Genomic DNA, 27483 nt, shown 5'->3' with positions numbered 1-27483 from the left:
AAATTTCTGCTCCTTTTCAGAGACTTGACTGATCTTTGGTGTCAATAGAACTGGCTCAAATGCTGGATTTGCTGAGGCCTGGGGATGGATACCTTTGCTTCTGGTCACTATAGTATCAACTCTCCTTGAATATAATATTGGAGAGGAACCTCAGTGATTGTAAAATTCAATCTCCATGCCATCATAGGCAATGGCATCATTTAAATCCATTTATTCCCTGTTTTAAAGCTAGTTAGTTAGTTGCCCTGCTGTTCCTGTTGGAGGACTGTTCTAGTATATCTGATGAAAACCTTCTAGTTTTCAGCCCAAAATCATGGTCAGTTTGTACCCATTTATTTTTGGTCCAATTTTACCTTTAATTTAAATAGTTCTTTTCCTCTTTCTATTAATTTATAGGGGCAGTCATATCCGTAAGTGTTTGTTTTACTACACAGCTCTGAGAGGCACCACTCAGCTTTTTTAGTCCCAGCTTTTTTAGTCTCCTCTTGCAGCAGATGGTCTCAGTTGCCTTTTGATGACATTTAAACCTGCATCGCTCATCTTTCATAGATTCATAGATTGTAAGGGTCCAGAAGGGACCTCAGAAGATCATTGGGTCCAGACCCTGTGCAATAGGCAGGAAAGACAGCTGGGGTCAGGTGAGCTCCTTTCAGGAGGATGTCCTAACCACCAGGCTGTAAAGTACAGGCAGTCCTCGACTTACAACTTTTTGAGTTACAACGTTTTGCACTTACAACATGTATAAATTGTCACCCTGTTTCAAATTGATGACATCAGTTTTGACTTTATAGCACTTGATCTGATGCAACACCACGCCAGTGAACAAGCTTGCTGTGTTGCTCATCTCCCTGGAGAACATCTGTCCAAACTTCTTTGGACACTTTCTTTAAGAAAGCAGATAGGACTCCAGAAAAACCTGCAGCCAAGACTCCCAAGAAGACTCTAGCCAAGAACCCTTCAAAAAGTCCAGCCAAAAGCTTTTCAAAAAGTCTAGCAAAGTCACCTCAAAGAAGTCCTTCCAAATCAATATGATTGCTATTTACAATATAAATACATTAATGTAGCTTTATTACTCATCTATAAGTGATCGAGTACAAAATTCTGGGGTATTTTTGGTGAAAACAGGGTATCGAGCCTTGGTTCATAAAACCAATCCCCCATTTATAACATTGTTTTTTATGAGAAAATTGGTTCTGAGTTACAGCGTTTCGACTTAAGACACTGTTTTCAGGAACCAATTGTGTTTTACAGGACTGCCTGTATTTTAGGATTTTCTCAATCCTGTCTTTTCAATTATTCCACAAAAGTGGAACTGCTTCAATATAAAATTGGGCCAGAGAAAAAAAATGAGAGATTGCCATAAGAGTCCAATCATTAGGGCATTCACCTTAGGTTCAGATGAGTCAAGTTTCAGTCCCTGCTCCAATGAATAGTGTCAGGTTGAACAGCTTCTAAAGAAGAGATTGATGGATCTCCTTGAAGTATTCTATAGTTGGGACCTGCCTCATTTGTGGCCAGACAAAGGAATTTTTGTGGCTGTCATGGCACAAAGAGACAATTTCATGGGCATTTCATGGCAGCCCCAACTCTTGCTGCTGATTGGCAGGGAGGCCCCAGGGGGACAAGGGACGAGGGGGTGGCCACCATCTTGGTTACTTGCTGCCCTTTGTGCAGCTCTGCCACTCACCACTGATTGGTGGAGGCCCCAAGGGGGAGAGGCGGGACATAGGGACAGCTGTCTTCCCCTCTTGGGAATGCTGCAAAGCAGTGAGAACTGCTGGCTCCTACTGGGGAGCCAGCATTTTATTTTTAAGCATTTTTTTTTTAAGTTAATTTCATGGACAATTGTGGATTTCATGGTTTCTGCAAAATCCATGAAATCACAAATTAAGTAGATCTCTGTCTACTGTCCAGGGAATAGGGCACTCTCCTGGTGGAAAGATGTGTTTGAACTTGGTTCATCTGCACTGTAGGCAAGTCCTCTAGCCACAGAGCTATAGATTACAATAGGGGAGGACAGTAGCATTTTTTGGCAAGAAAACAGTGACCTTTTTTAGCTACCTAGCTACAGGAGAGTTCATGCCTGTGAAACTCCAGCTGTGAAAAGGTACTTCTCTGCACATTCATAAGGAAGGCAACATGATGCTGAGACACATTGTGTTAGCTCTGTGCGTGCTAGCTGCTGAACCAGAAGCAATATAAGTACATCGCAGCATGCAGGGCAGCGAGTGGTGCCTCTCAGAGCTGTGCTGTGGTTATATTGGATTTCAGTTCAAGACCCAGCATGTGCAGAACTTCTGTGATGTGCCTCAGTATTGCACACTACCCGGAGCCACATGCTAGCTCTCTTTGAAGGACTGGATTTAGCCATATGCCTTTGAGCATGTCTAACTGATTAGCTTGTGTAGAATCCTGCCCAGCATGCTGGATCTTGTGAAGCCCATACTTAGGCAGCGAACTCTCCTCATCCATTATAAAAGAAGCTTAACCACCTAATTTGTAAGAGCCTCCAGGCAGCAAGGCACTTAAAATTTAGGCACTGAAGTGCTGTGCCAAAGCCCCCTTACAAATATAACCACACACACATGCATGCACGCACTCCTGTGACACCTCCCAGGCTACGCAGCTGAAGCCTGGGTTTACTTTACCAAATTCTGCTGCCCTAGCTATGTTGGCAAGGAGTGGAAAGAGAAAATACCCCATGGCTACATCAGCAAAACCCTGAGTGGAAATAGCTCTGCTGTAGAAGAAAGCTTCTTCTGGCAGAGATTTTACTGTTCATGGTTGGGGGCTTCTGGCAGAACTGCATCCACACCAGACCTGGCTGCAGTACCGCTGCTCCTAGCAGTGACAGGAACCCTGTAATGTGGGCTAAACTTTCATTTCTCCTCAGGGCTCCCCCTGATAGCTCATGCTTGCAGTGGTTCCCACAATTGTTTCACCTATCCCCCCAAAAAAGAGAAAAAAAAAACATTTAAGTGCTCCCTCATTTTGTCAGAACAAAAAATGCTTAGTATTAGGCTCAGGTTTTACCTTGTTTGTGGTTGATGGCTGTCATGAGTACCTATCAATATAACTACAGAGTTTTGCCTGCTAGAAACATGTTAGGTTAACAGTTGGGAGGTTAACTAAACATTTTCTTGGTGAAACACTTTCTCTGTTTGTTAATTAGGAAAACTGTGTTTGGAACCGGAGCTTATGCATTTGTTTGGAGGCATCCAGGGAATGAAACTCAGCAAAGGTGTAATGTATTTTAAAAGCAACTTACACAGAGCCTGTTAAGAAGCTGCAGTTGTATTACATTTGGCTAGACCCTTATGATTAGTAATAGGCACAGTTATGTACTAGTGGCTAGACTTTTCAAAAACTAATTGCAATTTCTATCTGAAGTTAAAAGATGAAATCATTAATTGCTGGAACAAAGAATGGGAAGTATAAAGAATTAATTTGCATGGAGAGACAGAGAGTTGGCATATGTAGTGGAAGAAACATTTTGGAAAGTATTTTTTAAATATCAGGAAAAGTAGCAGACAAAATGTGTAAACAGTTCCTTTGTGTATTTTTCCTTTAAATCTCCCACAGTTATATTAGGTTAGAATATAGTATATTAGTTTTTACAGGAGAAGTATAGATACGTTAAGTTGTAAAAGAAGGTTAGAAAGACATGCATTAAATAAAAATACAGTGTATTAGCTATTGCATATATTAAGTATGAAATGATAGTTTAGACTAGCCTTTTCTGGCTGTGGGCTGGAGTGACCCACCATCAGTCAGAAGCAGGCAGGCATCAGGACCGGCAACTGCTTGTCCCCACACCTGCAAGGAGAGTGTGGGCAGAGGAAGCCCCTCATTGCAGAATGCTGCTGAAGCCCCACAACCATGGGTTGGATTCAGCCTGCAGGCTGTAGGTTGTCAACTCATGGTCTAGACCACGAATTTAATGGTATGTTTCTCAGAAAGACTGAAAATCAAGAGAAAAAGACTATCCTCTAATGATGAAAATACCTGTAATTTATTTACTTGCATTGTTCATTAGCTTGCTATGGAAATCTTCTGTTTTCTTTTTGGTGAAAAACAATGGCATACCAAAAGTTGTTTAATGATAAAATAAAGATATAGCTTCTCACTTTAATATGCACATAAAAATTAAAGACTTTGTTAATCGCTTAGGATGGCAAAGGATGACTACAAAAGGCCCAGAAAAGCAATTGTCCAGTAAGTAGTATAATTTCAGTAGATATATGAATTGTCCACAAATAGGCAAAATAAAAATCTGTATATATCTCATGCATTTGTGAACTTTTAAAAATTTTTCTAAGTGCCAGGTTCTCATTAATAACCTAAGGAGACTTTCATCTATCTCGTCACTACAAATCCATTGCAAATAAGTAATGATCAAAAAACAGCTACCATTTTTATAACCTATATGAAGTTAATAATTTTGTGCTTTCTATTGATATTTATCCACAAAAATTGCCACATTTGGCACTGACTGACATCCTTGCTGGCATTCTCAGACCAAAATATAAGTCTTACTGCATATGTGTAATGGGCTTTGGTGGAACAGTGAGGAAAACCTTGTAATCCTGCTACACTGCTTCCCTCTTATGTGCATAAATATAAGATACAATTGTTTAAAGCTGTTAGCGTTTTTCATCCATCCTAAACTCATGTAATCCTTTCTTTTTAAGCTGAGGAGATTGTTTTTTTATGGGGAAGGGGGAAATTGAAGGGTTTTGAGTTGAAATTTGGATCACCGTGGGTGATATTAGGAAGGAGAGGACATGCTTCAGCTCACTTTTTAAAGTGATCCTATTTTTGTATTTCTTGAGCTATTCCATGCTTTCCAGTTCTGAAGATATTTATTTAGAAAAACAATAAGGATTTTTTCCAAAACCAGAATCTTTAAAAAGCAAAGGACTAAGCATTCCTCACTAAGTGTGTCACTGACTTTTGTGCCATCTTTGAGATCTGAACTTACCTCTTGTTCACTAGATGATCACACGCTAGAAAAATAATTCCAGATGATCTGCAGAGGAAGCAAGGTTTATTAAAGATTGGGCAACATGCAACATACCATCTTGGTTCTGGACAAAGAAGGAATCTGAACTTTTGGAACAAGATGCAGTGTGATGGAAGAAAAGGTATGTGATTTAGAGCTTGCTGTGTCTGGCCAAGGGATGATTACTTAAAAAATCTCAAGGAAAATAAAGGATTTAAAGCTAGGCTTGAAAATTTCAGATAATAAATTGACGATTAACAATATCCCTGGGTGGTTACCCTTCCTGTCAAGGACAAAAAAAGGAGATTTTGCAGTCCTTTATGGAAATGGCTTCCAGATGGGAAGCATGGTCTACTATCCAAGATTGGATGTGATTTAGTAAGGTTTTATCAATAAAGAAAGATACAAAAATATTTGAAAATAATCAGAGCTATGACATTGGATTACACTACTACAGCTATTTTTAGGTGGTTATTCATGCTTTTCTTATGCAGACTACTGCCCAAGTCTTCTGAAGAGTGAGAGTCTTTGGAGAAAAAAGTGATGTCATGCAGTAACCACATGACTGTGGTCAGGGCGTGTTAATATTTACAATACCAAATAGGATTAAACTGATTTTTAAAAGTCATATTCAATTCTTCCATTATGGCATCATCACAATACATTAAGGTTATCATTGTCATCAAATTTTCTTGTAAACAAACCACATAATTTTCCCCCCAAAATCAGCCCCCTCTAAATTGAAGTGTATATAGTAAGTGGGGATACTGGTTTTCTGCCTAGGATGAAGCATGCTGCTTTGATTCCTGCTCCACAGTGCAGCAGCTGTGTCATTACTATTCAGGCAGCTGAGGGAGTCAGGTAGCTTAATGGTTTATTGTTCTTCACTCCACAGGTATTAACAACCATCTCTCTTTTTAGTAATCTTGAAATTACACTAACCTTTCTTAGGACAATGTTGAGGTCTTCCAGCTGCTCCTGGCCTCTCCTCTTATATCACAGCCTTTGAGACTTTTTAGCTTTTTTCATATCATACATCCACCCATAGAGATCGATCTTCAGAAGGAGCTAGTTTAAACTTTAGTTAAGCAGGAAAAGGAGGGTGATTCAGCTGAAGTTTAGGCTCTGTCCCTACTCTATGCAGCCATAACTCTGGAAAAATCTTTTTTCTTCACTCTGCCTTTCAAAAATAAGGAATGTGTTATATTCAGGGGCATGTTGCATGTGAGAAAAATGGTATTATTAATATTATTACAATGTATGTCCTTTGCCATCCAGAAGGCTAGAGTGTCTTCAAAAATAAGTTTTTCTGGTGGTGTTACTCATCTTTCTTGCCTTAACATGTTGGGATTTCTTTTCATATTTCTGTAACTCCTACCTGGGTTTACAGTGCTTAATTTGGGAATAATCTTAACATTCCTTTACTATTTTTTTTGCCCTTAAGTTACCAAGATGTAGTTTTACTCTATGGATTTACCTCTATCTTAATGTAGAGGGAATTTGTTTTTTACAACAAAAAATCATATATACAAAAATTTAGCAAGAAATCTAGAGAGAATGATACAAAGAAGTAGTTATAAATACATGTGGTGTCAATCCTAAAGTAATTTTGTAAAATGTTAGAATTTAAGATTCAAAGTACTACAAAGCAGCCAGAGCACACTAGACAGCCATCCAAGATTTACAACCTTCTTGAAAATGTAAAATATGACTGCTAATTTGTCTTGAAAGAATAAATTGCATTTTAGAGATAATTTTCTCTAAATGTGAGAACAGCTGTACCTATCAATATCAAAAGAATATTAAAATATCCTTCTGAAACTTTACCATAAAATGGACCATCTTTGCAAACTGAGACACATAGACCTTATTGCAGTTTCTTTTCTATAACTACCTGAGACAACAGTTAAATAATGCTTCAAAGACTCATATAGTTCCTCTAGGATTGTAAGAGTTTACTGGAATAAGAGCAACAGGAGCCATTTATTAGGGGTGTGCAAAGTGGGCCCTATTCAATTTGGATTCAGATTTGACCCAAATCGGGGACAGTCATTTGATTCATTGATTTGGATCACTGTCCTTCATTTGATTTGGCCAAATCCAAATCTGAAGATTCAGTGCTGATTTGGAGAATCAGCAATTCGAACGTAGACACAGCTTTAAATGTTTTTTCTACATACCTCGAGATACCATCACAGCTTGTGAATGTTGCAATGCTGGGGAGGATGGAGCGTCCCACAGGAGCATGGGGGTTGTGTGTGTGTGTGTGGGGGGGGGTTCCACATGCTTGGCAGCAAACCCAGAAGTGGACCGGAAGTATTTCTGGTCCACTTCTGAGTCTGCTGCTGAGCATGCTGGGGGGTGCCTCGTGCTTTTGTGGGACACTCTATCCTCCCCATCATTGCAGCATTGATGAGCCACCTGGTACCTTGAGGTATGTAGAAAAAACATTTAAATCTGTGTCTATGTCCGAATTGCTGAATCTTTCTGAATTTCTCCAAATTGATTCAGAGGGTTCTGATTTGATTCAGAGATTAAAGGGTTTCCTGATTTGATTTGGATTCAGAGATTCGGCTACTGAATCATGCCAAATCTCCACCGAATTGAATCAGGGACCAAAGCTTCACACAGCCGTACCATTTATTACCTTTAGAATTTAAAAAAAGCCTTGTTAGAAACATTCTCTTCAGTTGCACATGAAAAGAGGAACATGTTTTGGAAAAGAAAGTTTGTTAGGTAACATTTTATCAACTAACAACTTAGATAAGAATATACTGGTACTGTACAAAGCTAAAGTTGCATGCATAGTCACTCTGTTTTGGAAGACCCTAAGCGTATTGTTGGGGGTGCACTCAGAGCCACCCAGTCTCTTGACTAGCAGCCTGCTCCTCCTAATCTGAATGCTTTGTGCTGAGCTCTGTGCAATAATAAAGGGACTCCATGTGGACTGCAGCAACTTGAATCTTTATTTAAGTGTGCCATAGTCATTGCTACTGCTTGAAGCCATGGGGTACACTGTGTGATCAGAGTTGTTGCACAATTTACCAAGCACATGGAGCTTCCTGGATCCTTACTAGTATTACCCTCCAAGTCATCCTTCCGACAACTTCTGTTCTAATCTGCAGGTTTCCCACAGCTTGTTACACTGAAGGCCTGGGCAGTGGGCACACGTGGAGTGGATGCAAGTGAACAGAGTTTGGCAGCATATCCAGGCTCATTTAGAGGGTAATTTAGACATATACTTACAGATCCCCCTAGCGTGCACTTTACTATTCTTTGTGATTTACAAAGGTTGTCTGAAAGGTTGGGGGATTTAAAAAGGCGTTTTTAGTCTTTCGTTTTAAGTTTAGGAAGAGCCAGATTTCAACTGAGTGCAAGGGAGTCTGTCCTGGGTCTGGCATTGTTCAACATCTTCATTAATGATTTGGAAAATGGGATCCAGTGCATGCTTAGCAAATTTGCGGAGGACACCAAGTTGGGTGGAATTGGAGACACTCTGGAAGGTAGGACTAGGATCCAGAATGACCTGAATAAATTGGAGACATTTCCACAGTCAATGAGATGAGATTCAACAAGGACAAATGCAAAGTCCTGCACTTGGGACAGAATAACTGCATGCACAAATATAGACTGAGGCATGTAGGTTCTGGGGGTTACAGTGGACCACAAGCTGAGCCAACAGTGTTCTCTCATTGCAAAAAAGCCAACAGTATCCTGGGTTGTATTAACAGGAATGTCACTTGCAAACCAAAAGCAGTGATTCTTCCTGTTTGGCACTGGTAATGCCTCAACCTGGAGGCCCGCATGCTGTTTTGTGCCCCACACTTCAAGAAGGGTATGGACAGTTTGGAAAGAGTTTACCACAGGGTAACAAAATTATTAGGGCCCTTGAAGGCAAGACTTAGGAGAAAAGCCTGAAAGCGTTAGGGTTATTTAGTCTGGAGAAGAGAAGGCTAAGGGGGATTTGATAACAGTCTTCAAATACCTGAAAGATGATTATAGAGAGAAGGGATATGGGCTTTCTCCATAGCTACGGGGACAGGACTAGGAACAATAGCCTCAAGCTGCAGCAGGGGAAATTTAAGCTGAAAATTAGGAGGAACTATTGGAGTGGTTAGACATAGGAACAGGCCAACAGAGAAGTCGTAGAATCTCCATGCTTGGAAGCTTTCAAGAGCAGGTTAGCTAGCTCCTTGGCTTGGATGGTTTAGTCAGGGATGATTCTGGCTTGAGTATGGGGGCTAAACTAGATGAAGTGGTGAGGTCCCTTCCAGCACTACTTTTCTATGATTTTAAGTCTAACCATTCCTGGATTTTCTTAGAAGATGTTTGAGAACTCTCAGTGAAAAGTAATATGAGCTTCACCTTAACTATAATGAAATCTGGCTTATTAGTCACTGGAATAACAACTCATATTATGGTCTAAGTGCATGGAATCACTGCCAGCATCCCAGTTGTTATACACAAAATACATTTTCTAATTTATCACCTGTTGAAGCAAAGACATTTTCAAATGTACACACAAAGTAAATCACAATGAATTTTGCTCCTGGTAATTAGCTGGCTTAAAAAGATAATGTGCTATGTCCTCTATAGTACCTGTCAAACCAGCTAATATTCACAAATGATTGGATATTCTGCAGCTTTTCTTGACTCTCAACAAGATGATCAGCCTTTCCATTTTACAGAATTATCTTCTATTGTGGATTAACAAATTAACCAGATTTACTGCATGAGCAGAATGAGTAAGAGTCTTGAATGTTTAATGAATACTTAGTTTTCTTAAACTGTTAAGTATTAAAAAGATGTTAAGAAAAACAAAAAACTAAACACCTTTAAACACCTTTAAAAATTAAGTTAAATTTTTCCTTTCCTTCAAAAACTCAGTTTTCTATCCTCTTGGGATATCCCAGTTTCACTGGTTAACCAGTCACCAGAATATCTTCCAGTTTAGACTGGCCCTGGATTTTTAGTGCAAAAAGAAAGGGGGAATTTTAAAAACTGTTCCAAGACTTCCTTTCCATATATATGATAAAAGGGGGGGAAAGAAAAGAAAGAAAAAAAAGAAAGAAAGACATAGGCCTGCTTTTTTTCCTTTCCTTCTAGGCAGCTTGTCCTTAAAGCAGAGACTTGCAAGTCTTGGAGCAAATGTGAATGTGGAAGAGACTGTTTGTATCCTTTATGGTGGTACTGTAACATAATACAGAAGAATGTGGAATTAATGTTAGGGTAGAAAACAATACACATAAAAAGCAACAGGATTCAAACTACAGCAATATGCTATAAAATTAGTATGAGGCAAAAGCTGGATATATCTAGGTTGAATGTTAATCCATCACCTAGTAGAAAAATAATTACAGTTATCTTAGGAATCTGCTCTATAGCAATCATATTATGTCAGCGGTTAAGAGGAACAAAACAAAAAGTAGTGTTTTTTCAAGGCCAAAGAATATATTTCATGCTACTGAAATCTTAACTCAACTTGGATGAGAAATATATACTGTCAGAGAAATATTGTTGAAAATGGGGATTATAGCCGATTCCATATTCATCTAAATTAGGAAATCAGTTAGGGAAAGAAAATGCCTTTTAATCAAAATTATTTTTGTTGTTTCAGAAAAGAAGAACTGTGTGTTACATATACGTGTCCTCCTGCATAGTGTACATTCTGATACAGTAAATTCAGCCAATTTTCTGGTATTATTCTCAAGGTCTGTGCCATGGATATTAGAGACTTCCATATGGGTACATTTATTCCTCTAATTTTTTCCATTTCCTTTTCTGGTAATAACTTTTTAAATTAAGCATTTTAGTTGAAATTTAGTACCCCTCTACTTGTGCTAAAGAATCTGAGGCTATCTGAGATTTGGTGTTTATTTATTTTTTGAAAGTGCTAAATCTAACAGTTCCCTTTTTCTTTATTTAGAGTTTTTAGCAGAACTGAAGATTGACACCCTAACATCTATTGCTGGATGTCCAGTAAGCCACTTATTTTATTCTAAGTTATGATGCCAAAAGACTGCTTGCTGTAGTTTGACATAAGTTATCCAGGGTGAGCGAGGATGCTGTTTCTACAGGCAATCACACATAAGCTATGCTGTCTCCAAGAAGGCCTTGTTCCTGCTCCCATTTTGTATCAGTAGAAGTGTGTTGTTGATTTCAGTGGTGGAAGACACTGATCCATTGAGATGAGGTGAGAGGCAGAAAATTGAGAGTGCCTTCATTTTACTAATCTGTTCCAACTCTTCCAAAAAATTCCTGTGAAACAACAAACTACAGTTGTGCTTAATGCTCAAGACTCAGTAATAAAAGAGAATGGTTTATTTCTAGATTACTGTTTAACATTTCAGCTTTCTTGTGATCTTGGTGAACCCTGTTAGCTTAGCTGGAAAATATATATCGTTTCAGTGTTACACTGGACCTGAACCAGTTTATTATTGGTTGGAATTGCATTTGCCTAACTTAACTTTCATATTTCAGTATATGCCTGCCCTGCAGTCATTTCTAAACAGAAGTTTGTTGATATAATATAAAAATATGAGCTATTTTAAGCAGTTGATTTTTATGATGTCAGATGTTTTATTTTGATCCCACCGTCTTCTGCTTTATTAAGTGCTGTGTGGCTAGATTGTTTCTAATACCCTGGATACCTTGGGTACTTCTACATTGCGCTTTATTGTGTTGTGTAGAAATACCCTGGGTCGAACTGAAATATGTATAGAGGTTATTTGTATAAGTAAGGGCTGGTGAATTTTGCCTTTCTTTTTCCCCTCAAAAATTTTGAGAGAGGTGTATGTGCAAAATGAATGGAACTGGCCTTCAAATAAGTATCAGACAACTGTAATTGTGTGTAACTTCAGAAATTTAATTGACAACCTGAGCAAAAATACAAAACTGAGGTACTACAACCAGCTATAATTAAACATTTTACTATAATCACATCTATGCATAGATCTGTGGTATAAATAAGATGCATCATACTGACAGTTAAATTAGGTGTTCAACTTACATGTGACAAAGTCCACATAAATCAAATCTCTCCCTTTCCAGAAAAACCTCATAATTTACCACTACCCATAAAGTATCCTCTTTATAATCGATAGTGATTCCTGTATGGAATTACTTTGTGCAAAGAAACTTTCTTCCATCAGTGTCCTCAGCACAGTTACTGTATGGTTTGGCAGTGTGACAGAAAAATATCCAATCAGCTCAGTAGTCGTCTTTGTGAAAGGATTTAGCTGTCCAGATTCTAAACAAATGTTAATTCAATTCAAAGTAAAATAAATCATGAAATTTAACGAGTTAATGATGAAAAGGTTAAACAGCATCTTGAGGAAAAAGAATAATTTTATCATCTGACTGTTAAGCAACTGTTTGTAGTAGGGCTATGAAAAGCTTCGGCCCTCAATTCCATTCGGTGGAAATTCGGTTCGATTTGGTGGCCAAATCTCTGAAACCGAATCAAATCGGGAGACCCTTTAATCTCTCTGAATCGATTCAGAGAGAGTAAAAAAGATTTAGTGATTCAGACATACACACAGCTTTAAATGTTTGGTCTACATACCTCAAGGTACCAGGCGGCTTGTGAATTATGTGATGCTGGGGCAGATGGAGCATCCCACAGAAGTGCAGGGGGCTTCCCAGCACGCTCAGCAGCAGACCCGGAAGTAGACCAGAAGCACTTCTGGGCCACTTCCAGGTCCACTGGGGAGTGCGTGGGGGGGCCCCCCGTGCCTCTCTGGCTCAGCGACTGGTGCCTCCTAGGTCTGGGGGGGGAGGGGCACCCGGAGTCTTCCCACGGCCGATTGCTGAGCCAGGGGTCCCCCAGCACACTCCCCAGTGACCCAGAAGTACTTCTGGTCCACTTCCAGGTTTACTGCACTGCGGTCCTGTGGGATGCTCTATCCGCTCCACCATCACAGTGGTCATGAGCCATACCTGGTACCTCAAGGCATGTAGAAAAAACATTTAAAGCTGTGTTTTGGGGGATGGGGTGGACCACCTGGGGTTGGTCCCCCGTATCCCCTAGATGGCCCCTGGAGAAGAGGGGGAATCTGTCGTCCGTACCGCGCTTCCGCCGATCTCGCCTGCCACGACTTGATGGAAATTTGGGGGGGTTCACCTGTCCGGGGAAGCGGGCAGTCCGGACGCGATCCCTCAGCTCTAAAGTCCAGGGGTCCTGAGGGCTCCTCCTCCCCTACACCCTCACCCGGTCCTCCGGGTTAGCCGCCCTCTGGGTGGCTTCCTACAGGGGCTAGCCCCTGGTAGGTAACAGTGTCAAAAGGAACAAAGTAATGTAATGTCAGCCCAAACGTAGGCGCCCGCTTCTCTGGGGCGGAGGTTATCTCACTCTCACAATGGCCTTCGGCCCCAGTCGGGTGAGGACCTTTGGCCCCTTAGTCTGTCCAGCAGTCCCGCAGTGGGGTTCCATCCTCCCCCTGCAGGACCCTGTAAGAGTCCTTACGGTACCCGGCTTGGGCCGGGTGCTGCTGCCTCCTGCGGCCCTGGGGTCGGTGTACCCCTACCGCCTGACACTCGCGTCCCGTGGGCATGTTGAGGCTTACCTCCACCTCCACCCCAAATCCTGGGTCCTGTTGAGTGGCCAAACAGCTTGCAGCCGCCTGAGGAGAGTCTTTCCATCGGTGCTTCTCTTACCAGGACCCTCCGGATCCACTGCCGCCGGCTCTGCTGCCACTGGCTTTGCTGCTGCTGGCTCTGCTGCCGCCGGCTCTGCCGCCACCGGTGCCACTGCTGTCGGCGCCGGCCTCGCTGCTGTCAGCCCCGCTGCCACCGGCCCTGCCACCGCCGGCTCCACCACCGCCGGCGTTGGCTCCCGCCGGAGCCTCTCCCTTCTCCTGTTTGGGGTTGGGGGGCTCCTTTTATCCCTCCGGGCCGGTCCCAACCCGGATCTGTCCGGGTTCCGGGAAGGGGAAGGCTCCCGAACCCACTTCCGGGTTCGCACCCGGAAGTTAGGCTGGACTCTGCCACTTTCCGCCTAGCCCCGGCCCCCCGGGTCCTTGACCCCTTCACATGTGTCCATGGCTGAATCGCTGATTCTCTGAATCAGCATTGAATCTTTAGATTCAGATTTGGCCAAATCAAATCGGGGACAGTGATCCAAATCAACAAATTGAATCACTGGCCCCAATTCGGGCCGAATCCAAATTGAATATGGCCCATTTCATACACCCCTAGTTTGTAGTTCAAACTATTTTGACTTTCTGTTCTTTCTTTAAGAAGCTTCACATAAACATATAAAGTAATAGTAATAAAAATAACACTTATTTTAAAAAGGGATAGTGTGATGGGGTGCTTCAAGTTGTAATGACATGGTACTTGGAACCAAGAAGAGAAACATACTAAACAATACTAATCTTTTATTGTTTTCTAATTTTTATAGGCATGTTCATGGAACATGTGTGCTGTGCTTTGGCTCCTGAAGCTTTGGAAAAGGTGACACAGGAATTCATTGTAAGCATCTTGTGATTCATTCCAAAGTAATAAAAATGACATCTCAAATCAACAAATAAAATGATTGGGGTTTCACCCTATTTTGCTATGTAATTGCATTTAGTAAGGGCAAAAAATATCTAGAACATTTTGTAAACTTTTTCTAGACACCTATGTAGCTATATCCACTAGTGGAACTAAACAGCTCTCTTCCTTTCACATAACACAAACTCTTGCAAATATTTAATGTTTTATGAACTTATGATTAACTGCTGAAGAACTGAGTTTTCTAATAAAATATGGAAAACATACTAGGTAAATACTGTTTTCATCACAAATCATCCCTTTCTTTGGCATTTGATTACAGTATTTAAGATCATGGAATGCCAGATGTTACGTATTTAAGCTGATGAAGCTACCTATTTTCTAGAAAACTATAAACATTTTGTTACTTTCTTCATCCTACTAGCCTGTAATTCAGAAGGAAGAGCTTGATTTTATTTATTTTTCCTAACTTGGTATATACATGTATTGGGGTTCCTTCTTTGGAAAATGTTTATATTACCCATGAATTATAGATGTTACATAACATTCTTTAAAATCACTTTGTCGCACCTGAGAATAAAGCAGTTCAAGTTTTCACTTGAAGAAGTATCTGCTAACAAAATATCTTGTGTATTTTTTCTTTACTTTTATGGACGGAATGGTGGGATATTTGGAAGTGTTTGTCTTTGCACAAAATTAAGAATATGAGGAAAGTGCACGGACACAGTTTGGTTCCTCTGTTTTACCATATCGAAGAGTAAAAGATCTCTCTCTCTCTCTCTCCCTCTCTTTCCCTGCAGACACATTTATACATACAACCATATGCTCTGTTTTAGCATCTGGTGGGTTCAACAGTAGAATACAGAAAGACTGATAAGTGACTTTCCAAACTATTTGGAGGGATACTAAACAATCCACATACATTATGGAAACATAGGCATTACACTTACTAATTATCCGGATTTCTCAAATCTCATCTGGCCTTTTCCTCTGAAAACACAAGTTTGCCTTAGTGTGCCTTATTTTTTAATATTTTTCTCCAAAGACAAGTATTAAAAATCATGAGTGTAATGTCCCACCCCTAACACAATTGGCTTAAAAACATGAGATGAGAAAAATCATGCTACTTATTTTTTTCTACTTTTTGATTCTTTAAAGGTGCACTTAGATCATTATTTCAAACTTCTCCCTTCAAGTGCGAAGACTGGAGACTTAAAATCTACAAAACAACATCAACATGACATGCTCACATAAGCACATGCATTTGGATCTGAAGCTTTAGGAAAACCACCAAATAATACCAGAGGTAGGAATGTAGAAGTGGAAGGGACGCTTGGGTCATCATATCTCAGTCCCTGACATAAAAGTCAACAATATAATACTGTCATTCATTAACTGATAAATCTTCAGCTTAAAAGCAGTTAGGTTTCTTCCCCAGTATGGCCTAGAGGAAGGCAGTTCCCAAGTTTCATTGCTTCCATGGTCAGGAATTTTCCTTTAACTTCCAGCCTGAATTTATTTATAACTAATTTATACCAATTTGTTATTGAACTGACATTATTTTTCCCTCCTTGGTGTTCACCTCCATGACGTGTTTATAGACAGAAATCATATTCCCTCTATGTGCTCATTCTGCTAGACTAAACAAGCCAAGCTTTTCCAGTCCATGCTCATACGCTCTCCATTTCACTGAGCATACTAGTAACCCTTTTCTGCACCTGTTCCAGAACGAATTAATCTTTCTTGAACCTGGATGTTCAGAATTGTATGCAGTATTCCAGGTCAGGTCATACTAGTGTCTAGTACAATATTAACATGTTCATTATAACCACTGGGGCTACCTGACCTGATGCATCCTAGGATCTCATTTGATTTTTCTCATGGCTTATAGTCCTTTGTAATCAGCTAGTACACCAAGGTTCCTCTCTTCTGTTGTATCCAATGAATGAGATTCAATTTTACAGCAGAAATCTGTTTTAGCAGTTTCTAAATTCATGATCTTGAATTTTATCCCAGTTCTATTGCTCCAGTGTTCTAGGTTACACATTTCTTGAGTGAAACGTATTGATGAAACAATTAAGCAAGAGATTGATCCCAAAACAGGGCTTTGAGAAATGCTGCCATTCTCTTTTCAGCACAGCCCAAGAGCCACTTACCTACCTTATGATTGCACTTCCCATTTAGCAGTGCATCAGATACTTTACTGAAGTCCAGATAGACTAGATCTAACACATTATCTCTGTCTAGAAAATTAATCATTCCGTCCAAGCATATTGGATTAAACTGGCAGAATCTGATTTTAGGAAATGCACATTGCATTTTATCCCCTTTCAATTAATCTCTGGCTCTTTATTTTTTTTCCCTTCAAAATTTGTTTAAAGCCTAACTTTCTACTGAGGTTAGATTAATGTGCCCAGATGCCTTTTTCACCCCCTTCTTAAATACATGCACTAGAGTTGCCATTCTTCAATCCATTTGATATTCCTTCCTCCAGCTTGTTTAATTTATCAAAAATACTTGCTCAGGAGCTTTCAACTTTGTATTCCAACTGTTTCTGTTGCAACTTTATATTCCAACTCTTTCTGTTTTTGTGATTTTTCTGGTCCCCTCACCTTGAGTTCTGTATCCTCCTCAGTTGTAATTTCTGCTTCTGTGCCCTCATTAGCCGTCTGATCTTTGCTCCTATGTTCATGAACACAGATTTCATTGAAAACAGGTAAAATAAAATAGTAATTTAGTTTAATTTAGGGGCTGGGTCAGGGCACATGCTGGCTCCAGCGTGTGGGTGGGACCAATCTGTGGGCCTGCTCTGGCTTGTGGACCAGCCCCATGACCCTCATCCATGTGGCTGGATGAATTTGATGCTCTAAAAATATGAACATTTTAATAAATGACCTGTGGTATAAAGTCAGCTGTTTCACAGGGATTGCCTATGTACACACACTAACTCTGCAGAAAGTGGAAATTCAGTCCTAATGATTTTACCCTTTCTCACAGAGGGCTAAGGTACTATGGTTTAGTTTCCACATAAGGCAGAGTATAATCATGTGCATAGGCAGTTACCACAGAGCAGCTGATGAATGGTCTTACCCCACTGTTCTTATCCTGCAGTAAGTTATTCCTATCCATTGTCACAGAGTGCTATCCAGGGGTTGCTTGGGATTACTGAGGCATTGTCAGGTCTCTGAGACAGTTCGCCAAAGCCAGTGCAGTCTTGGCTTCTAGAGTAGGGGGGACCCCAGGCTCCTTCCTATGTGGTTACCATAGCTTTTTGGGTTTCTCACCTTCCCTGGTTCTCTATGGCCTTGTTTCAAGGAGCTAGCACCTCGTTCTACTCCTACAAGAGGAAACTTTATCTTTTGTTGAGGAAATCCAGTGCAACCTGAAGTTTCAAGCAGCAAATTAGTATCTTCAGTAAAGGCATTCCTTTGGGTCAAAGTTTTCCTGCCCCCAACCTCCAAAAGGTTAAGCAGTTCCTTGGCCCCAAATCCAGCCCACACAGCCCAGAGCACCCCACCAAAGATTGCTGTGTTGGTCTCCAGGTCCTGAGTCCCAAAGGTTCTCTCCTGGTCTCTGACCAGACTCTCTCCAAACTCTCTTTGCCAGGAGCTGACATGCTGCTTGTTCTTACCCACCTCTCCATTGGCAGGGTTAGTTAGATACTAACTGAATCAATGGCCTCAAGCTGCAGCAGAGAAAATTGAGGTTGTAGATTATGAGGAACTTTTGACTGGGAGAGTGATCACGCATTGGAACAGGCTACCTAGAGAAGTTGTGGAATCTCCATCCCTGGAAATCCCAGCCAGGTTAGACCCTTAGCTGGGATGGTTTAGTCACAGATGACCCTACCTTGAGCAAGGGGTTGGACTAGATGACTTCACAAGGTCCCTTCCAGTCCTACTTTCCTATGATCCTGTGAACATTTAACCATGTGAACATAGTTAACGCAAGAGTATGATAATAAATGTAATGTAGGCTACTTTGCTGCTCAGTTCCTTTTTTTTTTCATTCTTTTGAGTTGACAACACTTTTCCAGCAGCTGGAAAACCTTGCGTTGGCTCCTGTTTTCTCCACTCCGCTGACATTGCTCTTGCTTAGATCTCCAGTGGTTGTCTTGTCAAAACTCTTGATCTGTATGGATTCCATCCTCAGACACTTGACTCATCCGCTGATTTTGAAATTGCAGATTACATGCCCTTCCTTGGAATTTTGTGTTCTCTGATACAAATGTTCCCTCTTGGAATTCCTCCCTCTTCCCTCATAATTCCTTCAGCATTTCATGTAATTTATCATCTTAATCTCTCTAACTAAAATGATTTTTAATTGTTATCTTTATGCTTAGGATATTCAAACTTGCCATTCTATACCTGACCATTCAGTCCTGCATCTTGACATCACTTGATGAACTGTAAAATATGTTAATTCATCCTCATTATTCAATGTTTGGCCTCAGACACTGTTTATCTTTCCACTATAGACTGTTTATCCTTCCTTCTATTCAAACTTTGCTCTGCATAAAAAAAGCTTGAGGTAGACACCAGGCATGGAAAATCTCACTGCAAACAGTTGCATCTGACAAAATCGTAAGTAACTGAAAACAGGGTGTTAGAATGGGAGGCATCAAACAACCTTAATGATGGAAACCATTGCTAGCTCTGCATACAATAGAAGATCTATATACTTGTATAATTCTTTCTCTATACTTTGTGTGTCATTTTATCATTTTAGATTATAAACTCTTAGTGGAAGGTAAATGCAACTTTGTTAGTACAAACTTTATCACATGGAACCCTAAAACTAATTGGGTCCTATGAATAGTATTGCAATAAAATATTTAACAGAAGGAAATCACAATACTAAATAATTACTAGATGGCCCAACCCTGCAGTTATTTTCCTGAGGATGTACGCTGTCTCCAGAAGGAATGGTGTTGACATCAATGGAGGACTATCTGCGAGGACTCCATCATAGAATCGTGGCCATGTTTTTATGGCGAGGGATTTGTTATCTTTCCTGAGACATGAATCTCGTTTCATTGCTTCCACACCATGAGGGACAACCAGGCTCCACAAAGTCATTATTTTCTCCACATATAAGAGAACAACATTAGTGGTGGTTTTATATAAGTTTCTGTCTAATAATTGTTTATTTGTACATATCTTCTGTGTACTATGTAGAAAACAAAAAACCCCAAATTTCTATTTTTGTTCACACTAGTGTAACTCTGTTGGCTAAAGTAGATTTACTTCAGGTATACTGGAGTGAGAGAGAAGAATTTTGTTCACCCTTGTTCATCTTTTTTCATTGATTTCTCATGTTCATACTTTTTTTTTAAGTACAGATCATCCATATTGAGTATAATGCAGCTGATATTTGGACATTCATATACTATACTAATGGGAGCAATATACAAATCTAAATGGAAGATAAAAGCCAGTAACAACTAGCAAATACATTTTCAAAAATGCTTTAAAAGGAATAATAGACTTGAATTACTTAGAACTGACTACTTTCAGCATCAAAATTGATTATGCATAAAATATGTTTGAAGCATTAAGTAAACTGTAAAAGATTTTTTAACTAATACCTTTCACTTATGAACATTATTGTAATTGCTTCTAACTGTAATGGAAACAAGGTTATCTTACAAACTATAGTTTTCCAGTTAGTGTCCCTTGAAATTAAAAATGTGTTTCAAAGGAACATAATTATGACTGAGTAAAGAGTTATGAGGTATACTTACATTAATTATATTAAAAATTAAAAATATTAAAAATTTAACCTTCAACTCTAAAAACAAAAAAAAAATCTCTCAAAAGGAAATTAAAGTTGAAACATCAAAAGACATGCAAGATAAATAACAAAACACTTCCCAACTTCTCTCATCTCTGGAGTATATAGTAAGACGAGCAAAGTCTATGGCTTAAGCTTCACACGTTGAATCCAAGCACTTTTTTTTACCTTCATTTCAGTCAGTTTATTTGCAGTAAGAGCATATTACTGATCATTACAGTCATTATTACACTAGCAGTAGTACAACCAGATAAGTCCAGTTTTAGACCAAGAGCTCTTGCTACACCATAGCTAAAAAAAAATCCATGAATCAGTTATAGTAATGACTTTCCACAAATGCTGTCATATAGTCAAGTGGGCCTGAAGCACAAAAGCTGGGGAGGAAAGGGTACGTGGAAAGAGATATTGCTGTATTTGCAAACTGATGGCAATAAGAAAAACATTCCTGCCTTTTTTTTGGAAAACTGTCATGTAAATGAGCGTGGCATGAGCAAGGGAAAAGTCAGGAGGTGAAAGAGCTAGGTTTTCAGCTTGAAAATATAAATTGCAGCAAATCTGAAAAAAACTGAAAACAGATCAAAACACACATTTCAGTAGAAATAAACTTTAATAAAATAAATGGTACTGGTCATTTATTAATGTAATCTTAAAGAACTGTAACTTCTGGATTCTTTTCAAATTACGTTTGGCAGCACGTTGTGTATCATCCACAAAATATCTGTTAGAGCTCCCTGCACCCTGGCTGCAGACATGGCTTCAGAGAACCATCTAAATCTTACTAAATTCTGTTGATTCTGATGTCATTTTTCTAAGCTCAATATGTTCTTTCAAATTACATCAATCATGACTCAATCTGGCCTATAATACCACATATGACAAAGTCTCCTATTTTTAAAACTTCAGACAAATACAACCTCTGGTATAAGTTTTTGCCAAAATTATGTCAGTTCAAATCTCAGTATTCCAAGTGTATTATGTTCTTTTGGGATACTTGTCAGCTGGCCTACTTATATCAGATTTGTGAGAGAGATGTTTTTCTAGAAGGAAAATAATGGAGCTAGAGAGCAGAGCTTCCACCTTGCCTTATGCACAGAGTTCATGATAATCTGTGGTTATATTTTCAAGGAGCACACAGTCCTTTAATTGCACAGACAACCGATCGCTTTTGTGCTGCTTAACAGGGAAAAATGTTTGTGTTTGTGCCTATAGTTTCTTGTAAAAGTCAAATAGTTTCATGACATCATAAAGCCTGGGCTGAAGAGTGGTGGGGGAAGAGCACCATTTTGTGTTAATTTAAAAATGTACAGACCCAAGTAGCCTTCTGTAGACACACATTATTTTTCTTGAAAACATTTTTTGAAAACAGAATTAATTTAAAAGGCAGATTACCTAGATATTTATATTGAATACCAGAAGTAACTTATCCACTTGAGGAGCGCTATACATATTAATGTCCTTTATTGTCACTGCGTGCCAGTATTTCCTATCTAACAATATTTTGTAAAAGACTATACAAGCCACAATTACATCCATGCATCTCAATCACTTAGTTATGTTTTGTTCTTTTACTTCTAATGATACACTCTCAACCACATACTGGTGCTGAAGAACACCTGGAGGTGTTTTCATCTGTTGCTCTTTGAAGCTGTCACAAAACACACAAGTATTAGAGATTGATAGTACCCCACATTTGTATACTTAATGTACATCTGTTAGACTGGTTTTTCCAGTATAACAGAATGATGTACAGATGTAATCACAGTGACAAAAGTGTTAATATTTTCTAAAACAGATCACTACCATTTAGTACAACTGACATTTTACTCATTGTTCTTCTTAATACCCACATTCATTCCAAAAGAATTGTGAAATGAAATCATGAAAAAGCTACCAGCTGCACAAGTCTTTTGAAACTCTGTCATATGAATCTGTCTTATACATTATAAAAACATGCAAAAAGGCTTAGGGATAGTTTAGAAAAAAGAATAGAAAAGGAATATCCAGGTGGCTTTTTAACTGTGGAGTACAATAAAATAGAGAGTTTGGAAAGAACTATTTAAAATATAACTAAAAAACAAGATCTTGGGTTTACAAGTTGAAATACTGTACAGTACATTTGCTCGGTTTGAAATAAGCAAAGCAGGGAGAATAGAAGATCATTTACAAGGATTAACTTAGTAAGTAACACCTTAGAAGTTATGAATGTGATATAGGCTGCACTCTTTTGGATGCACTATAAGGGCTTTAAAAGATGTTAATTATTCTGCAGCATAGTATAAAAGAACAGTTTGTTCAAGTACAGTTCAATTGCTGCCTCAGTTCCAAGAACATTTGGAAAATTACCTATAAGTGGACGAAAAGATCAGTTGACAATGGGCCTCAGATGTGTGAAAGATGAAACATTGGGTGCAATGCTAAACCAAAAAAAAATTACAATTATACAGTAGGCAAAGAGTTCATAGATGCATCTATGATATATCTAGTAACTACAAGTTGCAGTTACTAGAGCGTGTGATTTAATTTGCTTGTCAATACTTCAAGAAATAAATCATTGTACTTCAATTCATTCTACATTCATATTGCATGTCATATTAGTGCCAAGCTCTGAGCCCAGTGCAGTGAGTGCCCTGCTATAGTCAAAGGGACTGAGCACTAATAGCTGGTCATAAATGTTAGCAAGGTGGGGGTCTTATCTTTCTCTGTGGAGCAAGGTAAGATAATGGGTAAAAACGCAGTCCCACTGAAGTTAATTGATTTCCCATTAATTTTAATACAGGTGGGGTTTTTACCTGTTGTTGGTTTTTACTCATCTGTGCTGGCACTTTTATGGCATTATTTAAACAATTTTTTTTCACTGACAACACTTGCTACAATTAAGAGTCATTTGATAACTAGTGTAGGACAAGTTCCTAGTATTGGATCATTTAAAGTTGAAATGATGTCAGAGGTCTGCTGATATTTCATACTCGTCTCATACACATATTATAGGAAGCAGCGTAAGGCATTAGATATGAAGAGTTCAGCAATCCAAAACTAAGTGCTTTTCAATAGCATGAAATGTGGCAAGAGATCAGGAAGAAAAGGAGCTATTTTAGTAGGGAAACAACTACAGAGCTATTCACAAGACACAGAAGAATAGGAAGGCACTATCACTCCTAAAGACTGAAATAATTGGGATCCATATGAATTGTGCATTGCCGTAGGTATTTCAAGCCAGGTAACCTAATGCTAGGGCTGGTGTTTGAGCTGCATGAAATTTTCAAGGACTTGGGCTGCCTCCTTTTCCTGGGCTTATGGATCTAACCTCTAGAGAGAATCGGGCTCCTGTTGTATTTGTTTCACCAAGATTTCATGATAGGCAAGTTCCTGCAGTTGGAATGAGGGTACTTGGGGACAGATCCTGAAGATAATCTGATTTGGAGTCTCAGCTGAACTACTTAGGTTATTACAACGCTTATAGCATATGTTAAATACATAAATGCACTTCATTATTTGACAGTAACACAGACATTGATATTAGTTACCCCTATACCCCTGTCCATTTATGCAGATATGGAGGATTAAAAGTCTATCAATGTCATTGCTATACAGAAGCTTTACAACAGGACTAGTAAATCAAAACTAAAAGGTGCTGCTGGACTTCCAACAAGCCATGAGGAGAGCAGGGGTTTAAGTCATTTTTCAAAAATCTGCTTCTGAAGTAGACTGCAAAGCCAAGAACACTGTGCAGATCACAGAATGGCATTTGAGAAGGTCGAAACAGTAATATGGAGTACAGCACTATATAGGTGAATGCTGGACAGTGCCTAACTCAGCACGGATTCATAGATTGTGAGGCTGGAAGGACCCTTGCAAGATTATCTCAGGTCCATCCTCCTGCATCAAGCAGAAAAGTTAACTGGGGGTCAGGTGACCCCAGTGAGATGACGGTCTAGTCTCCTTTTGAAGACTTCCAGGGTAGGTGATTGCACCACCTCGGGGGAGCTTATTCCACAGTCTGGTCATCCTGACTGTGAAGAAGTTTTTCCTAATGTTGAGCCTGAATTGGTCTTACAGGAGTTTGTGACCATTACTTCTAGTTTTCCCCTTGGGTGCCCTGGTGAACAGTTGCTCACCGAGCCCTTGATGTACTCCCCTAGTTAGATTGTACTCTAACTTTGATGTACCCTAGATGTACTCCCCGATGTTTGAGATGACTATCAGCCCACACTCCCAGAAATGGGTAAAAGTCCAGGGAGGAGGAGAAGTATATGTACAGAAATGATAAAACTTAGCCCCCTTTCCCCCCAAACCTCTGAAACAACTATGAATTTACCTGGTGGAGGGCAGGGGGGGGAGGGATTTCCCTGACTGGCACTGGCCAGCAGGGGGAGAAATTAAACAAGTCACTTTGATGCCTTCCTCGGTCTCCAGTTGAAGGCTGCCACAAGCTTTGAGAGCCAGCTTGTCTGCTGCTTAACTGCCCTACCTTCCATTTATGTGGCTGTGACATATTGAGCCCACCCACTCCAGGGCACTGTGGGTTTAACCAATGACTTTTCTGGGCAGTCGGGAAGGAAAGAGTTGTCTATCCATCTCTGCCCCTTGCCCCCACTGAGTAATCCAAAGAGGGCAGAAGACTTTTTGGTTTTAAAAAACAAACCAAGAACAGCAGCCAAGAGTCACAGTTACGTGAACCAGGCCTAGAATGGGAAGCATAACATCAGGATACAAAAAGCATTTACAGGTGAAATCCAGTGCAGACAGAAACTTACAGGCTGACCTTCCAGGTATAAATGAGATTCAGGATTGTGCTGGTAGATCTCACGCAGGTAGGAGGGGGGGCTCCAGTCCAGTTTGGGAACATCTCTTCCTATTGCAGAGGAGAGGATTCAGAAGGCAGCTGAAACAGAGAAATGCTAAAGCAAATTTCTTCAGCCAGTGCAAGTCTTGTGAGCCCTGCACCTGACATAGTTAAATGCCTGTTAAGTGAGTAGTGAGTTTATGGTGCCCCTTCCCAAATGGCAAGTTAGTAAGTTGTTACTTGTGGTTTAAATCCATCCCTGTGCATCTTTTATTTACCTCTGGGTCATGATTAAGCATCTACCAGCTGTTGGCTTTGAAGCTTGCAACCTGGGAGCCAAAACTGCAAGCAAAGGACATGGTTGCCTAGGACACTGCACTTTGCATGCTGCTGTGTGCAGCAGCCCCAGAAAGCACCTCCCTGCACCTTTGTCATTGTAACAAATACTGCAAATGCCAGGAACCTTTCTTAGCTTCACTTCCAAACCCTTTGTAGGAGCCCTACAGGGCATCAAAAAGCAGCTGATGCAGGTGATAGACATGGAATGAACAAAGGCATCAAACAAGCAATTGATCCAGTCAAGAAGAAAACAGCTCTGCTGAAAGACTTAAACAGAAATGTCAACACTGATAAACAAACACTTGAGCGTTGGACTGAACACTATGGAATACTATAAATCAAACATGAAGAGCTTGAAGGATTACCACGTTTTGAAGTTATGATGGATTTGGACAACAAACCTACATTAGAAGATTTGCAGAAAGCCATTAAATTGATTCCTGGGAGTAAGACATCTGGCAATGACCGTTTGCCTGCTGAAATCTACACATGTGCCAACGATGAATTACTTCAAAAGCTCTGTGAAGTTATATTGCTCTGCTGGAAAGAGGAAACAGTACCACAAGATTTCAAAGGTGCTCAGTTTGTACAATTATACAAAAACAAAGGGGACAGAAGGGACTGACTACTATAGAGGTATCTTCCTGTTGAACATTGTTGGAGACGTTGTCATTCACATTATGCTCCCTAGGCTGCAATGTGTAGGTGAAATAATCTATTCTGAAAGTCAACACATTTTTCATTCATGATGCTCCACCACTGATACGATATTTTTGGTCTAGCAACTGCAAGAGAAGTGTAGAGAAAATGGGTACCACTTCATGGATCTGAAGAAGGCCAACAGTCAACAGACAGGACCTTTTTATTTTTCTGAAGAAACTAGGTTGTCCTCCTAAACTGCTGAAAATTGTTCATTCACTGCATCAAGATATGAAGGCAACTGTAAGAAAACGTGTTTCATAAAAACAAAGAATCAAATGCCTTTAATGTCAACAGCAGGGCGAAACAGGTGCAGCTGAGCTCCAATGCTCTTCAACATCCACTTTTTATTCCTGCCTCTGCATGCATTCAAGTACGGCAATGAAGACACTGATCTTTGAACCAGACTAGAGGGAGGTTCAAAGTACAGGCATACCTCGGAGATATTGCGGGTTTGGTTCCAGACCACCGCAATAAAGCGAGTCGCATGAATTTTTTGGTTTCTCAGTGCATATAAAAGTTATGTTTACACTATACTGTAGTCTATTAAGTGTGCAATAGCATTATGTCTAAAAAAAATGTACATACCTTAATTAAAACATACTTTATTGCTAAAAAATGCTAACCAATGGAAAAATGGCGCCGATAGACTTGCTCGACGCAGGGTTGCCACAGACCTTCAATTTGTAAAAAACGCAATATCTGCGAAGCGCAATAAAGTGAAGCGCAATAAAACAAGGTATGCCTGTATATATGTTGAATAACTGGAGCTATTCAACAGCGCAATTTAAAATGAAAACCAAGGTAAAAAAGCTGATTCTAAGAGATTTCCTGTTTGTGGATGCAACGGCCCTGGTTGCTCACAGTGAATCTTCCTGCAAAATCTCTTGGGCAGATTTTAGGTTGACAATTAATCTTAAGAAGACTGTGATTATGTACCATCAAGAACTAGTGCCTGACATCACCTCTGGAGGGTGGCATCACAAACAGCTTTTACTACTTGACCTTCAGACTGAACTAACAGAATTAGAAAAGCAGCTAAGAATTTCAGGCCATTACAGAAATGTTTGTGGAATAACAACATACCATCAACAACAAACTACAGGTTTCCCTCAATTTATGTGGGTCCTCTATATGCAGATTAGCTCTTATGTGATGAGCATGTTTAGACCCATAATTCGTTACATGCAAGATATATTCGCTCTTATGCGATCAGCTTAGATGCTCCTCCTGCCCAAGCAGGTAAGTCTGGGGTGGGGGGGTGGGAAAGGACCGTGGTCCCACTCACCCCAGCCCCTGCTGCAGCAGTCCCGAGAGCAGCTGGTGTTAGCTGCCTGCAGCCACTAGGCTGCACTGTGCTCTGCCTGTCCCC

The 27483-nt window shown here is 39.9% G+C and overlaps 1 long non-coding RNA gene across 1 annotated transcript; it reads left to right on the top strand.

Annotated features, from left to right (window-relative positions):
- Positions 1-9912: 9912 nt before the first annotated feature.
- On the top strand, positions 9913-26028 carry LOC109319812. The gene is made up of 3 exons (XR_002103642.1): positions 9913-9923; positions 10168-10170; positions 25763-26028. It is a non-coding gene; the product is annotated as an uncharacterized LOC109319812 (long non-coding RNA).
- Positions 26029-27483: the final 1455 nt, after the last annotated feature.

The sequence above is a fragment of the Crocodylus porosus genome, unplaced genomic scaffold (genome assembly GCF_001723895.1).
Source record: "Crocodylus porosus isolate Cpor-Errol unplaced genomic scaffold, CroPor_comp1, whole genome shotgun sequence".
In the NCBI taxonomy this organism is placed as follows: Eukaryota; Metazoa; Chordata; order Crocodylia; family Crocodylidae; genus Crocodylus; species Crocodylus porosus.
This window is presented reverse-complemented; position numbering and strand designations above follow the sequence as displayed.